This window comes from Bactrocera latifrons, unplaced genomic scaffold (assembly GCF_001853355.1).
Source record: "Bactrocera latifrons isolate USDA-ARS-PBARC rearing strain unplaced genomic scaffold, ASM185335v1 scaffold_375, whole genome shotgun sequence".
Lineage (NCBI taxonomy): Eukaryota > Metazoa > Arthropoda > Insecta > Diptera > Tephritidae > Bactrocera > Bactrocera latifrons.
This window is the reverse complement of record NW_017537018.1, coordinates 246,466-249,840: the sequence shown is the minus strand read 5'-3', so window position 1 is coordinate 249,840 and position 3,375 is coordinate 246,466. Positions and strand designations below refer to the sequence as shown.

The window sequence follows — 3,375 nt, the reverse complement described above, 5'->3', positions numbered from 1 at the left end:
CCAACTTTTATTTGATGAGTGTTGTTTATTATTTGCTTGGCTGTTGTTATTAGCGTTGTTGCCATTATAGTAATTTTATGCAAACATACGTAGTTCATCCCGATGTTTTATCGGTTTTGGTGGAGCTGGGTTCCTCACTCTCCCAATTCGGCATCATAATATTGCGCAGCACGATATGGTTGCAATTCCCACGGTACTTGCTCTTCCATGGAGGTCAATTGTACACCCAAATGACATCGTAATGCATTCGCGATCGATACGTTCCTCACCAATATGTAGCTCACCAATAGATTGTACAGGACAGATAAGCTCAGTGAACTTGACTTTCAATAGGTAGGATCGCAACGCATGTCTTAACGACGGTATCCCAACCATTTTTCATCTTTGCCCACAACACGATGGAACCAGTCAATTAATTCGCTCAACTGGTAACGCTTTGGTCTGCAAGGTGGATGTTGAAAGTTTAGCATATTAGAGAGTATGTAAATTCAATTTTGCTCAAAACCTACCCAACAGCTTGATCGGGATCCTTAGCGCAATTGACAATAGCTTGTTCAACATCCGAACAGCACATTCACCGTAGTATTTGGTATTCAAAAAGTTACTTCCACCCTCAAGCACAAAGCACATTGGTTTGGAACTAACGTTTAAGGCAGACAAATAATCAAATGTTGTACACCGGCTTCTTTGCTGATTCTATAAAAAAAAATTAAAAAATACATGGTAAATCTTTTGAAATAAAGTTTAATTTTAGCTTACCTAGCAATGCGACATGCACCTTCCAGGAGCACGTCATTGAATTTAAAATTTTGTCTCGAATTCACGACCAACTAAGTTGATAACTACATTTGAATACTTCACAGCATCGCGTGTCGCTTTTTCATCTCTTAATATGGGAACATAAAATTGGAACAGTACCTGACCCATTACGCAGCAATATTGACGAAGCCATGTTTAGTTTTTTCGTACTTTTATTGGAATAAAATTCCAGTGGATCTGTTATTTATCTTTCCAATGGAAATTTCCAAACACTTCTTCCAGATCCAAATAACTAAATAAGCCATAGTAAAAGATTGTTCCATGAAATAAATTAAAACAAATTGTCTTGCAAAACCTGCGTTATGATTATGGCTGTGAATGAGCATATTCTGAACCCCACCATTCGGCATGGTTGCTTATTTGTTCATAACATTTTTTCTGTGGTGAACTTACCACAATTAAAACGAGGCATAAATAAAACACTTAATTTTTCATGTATTTGCTCATATTGTTCTCATCTTTAAAAATATATATTAAAATAAAACGATTTTCTTTTGAAAATATATTACAGTTTTATATATAACCAATATTTTTTGGACAACTTTTCCATTATTTTTTAGAAAATAACACAATGCAACCATTTTCCGGTTAAAAGTCGGCCATCTTGGATTCCAATAGAAACTCAACCCCGGACTCCCCTTGACGTTTCTACAGTGGCACCTCTCAGCTGAGGCTTTGTTTACATAACATTAGCTGATAGTGACTCTACTCCTCCTCTACCGTGGTTTGGTGTAACTAGGTCCACAGCATGGGCGATTGTTCGTCGGGTTTGTAAGTGGCCAACTGGAGATGCATTGGAAAAAACAACTCGCATGTTTTTACAAAGGAAACAAATACCAGGTGTTATTGGTTCTATTGATTGTACCCACATAACAATTAATACACAAATAAATGACAAACATATACATTTTGATCGTAAACGCAATTATAGTGTTGTTCTACAGGCCATTGTCGATACTGATAAAAAATGTCTTGACTCTGGAATGCTAGAAAGATCAGCATTTTATAGAAAAGCGGTAAGTAGTATGAAAAGTTTATTTCTACTTTTATTCTCTGGGACTCGGCTTACCCTTACCTCATTCCGGTTTTTAAAGATTATGGTTCGTTAACGCCTAATCAAATCACCTTTAAGAAAACACATTCTTCAGCAAGAATAGTTGTTGAAAATGCATTTGAAGCACTAAAAGGACGTTTCCGAAGGCTTATTAAATTTACAGAGCACAGAAATTTATGTGCAATTTCGAATTTAATTGCAAGTGCATGCAATATGCACAATATATGTATTATTACAAACAGCGATACAATTATTGACCATCAAATTGAAAGTGCCGAACCAGAGCCAGAACTAATAACGATCGAGAGAAGCAAGTGGAGATTGCCGGAATCAGTTGCTTACAACTTTAACACGAAAAATTAATAAATTTTAATCTTTTTAATTTTAAAGTGCACTTTTAGAACAACATTTTCTCTTTTCAATCTCAAATAATAAAATTATTTATAATAACATTTGTGTGTAAAAACTGTTCATTTTATGATAAGCTCGATTATATATTTCCGTTAAATAAAACAATATATTTTCGTTATGAAATCAAGTAGCTTTTCTATTTTTTATTCATAATAGACTGTTGTAAATTTTAAAATTTTCTTCTTCTATTTTCAGTTTATTCTCGTTTTTCGGCCAAATCCTGCATTTGTTTTTGTATGTTCGCCTAAAACTTCGCCTTTTCTTCAGCACTTTTTTTAGTTCGATTTTTTGATCAAAATATCGTTCTATAACGCTTTTACGATAACGACCATTTGGAACAGGATTTGCTGCGTTCTTGTGGATACACTGCATTTGGTCTGCACATGCTACGGCTTAGTGCAGACCGGCTCTGTTTAGAAGTACTTGGCATATCATCGAGCATTGGTTGAAAATGAGTTGAATCTGTTAACAACTCCTTCCCTTCCCTGTTTAAAAATATAAAAAGCGAATGCAATATAAGCAATACGTAATGAACATTAAATTTTCACTAACCACTAGACTCAACCAATGCTTGGTCACATCGTCCTTCTCTTAAGTCGGGGCGTGGGCGAAGATCAGCGATATGTTGAAGAACCTCGCTTTGATGCGAATTGTGGCTAGACGTTCTTTCGCCGAATTGAATGATGGTACTCGGAGCCTCTCTCCCACCACGAATCCCACACCAAACTTACATACTCGTCTCTGTCCTTGTCCCGTCCATCGCATTTCTTGGACGGCGGTGATGTCAGCCTTTATTTTTATGAGGTCATCAACCAGCTGGGTAGCGGCACCTTCCCAATAAAGGGACCGGATATTCCAGGTACATGCCCTCAAATCATAACCCTTAATTCGTTGGCATAGTCATCATCAAAAGAGGGGTCTCTCATCCGAGGCTGTTGAAAATTTTTCATTCTTCTTCTTGATTGGCGTAGACACCGCTTACGCGATTATAACCGAGTTAACAACAGCGCGCCAGTCGTTTCTTCTTTTCGCTACGTGGCGCCAATTAGATATTCCAAGTGAAGCCAGGTCCTTCTCCACTTGGTCCTTCC

General features: G+C 37.0%; 2 pseudogenes; one reads left to right on the top strand and one right to left on the bottom strand.

The window, feature by feature from the left end:
* Positions 1-326: 326 nt before the first annotated feature.
* LOC108972071 lies at positions 327-927 on the bottom strand (annotated as a pseudogene).
* Positions 928-1,127: 200 nt separating this feature from the next.
* LOC108972070 lies at positions 1,128-2,246 on the top strand (annotated as a pseudogene).
* The last annotated feature ends 1,129 nt before the right edge of the window (positions 2,247-3,375 follow it).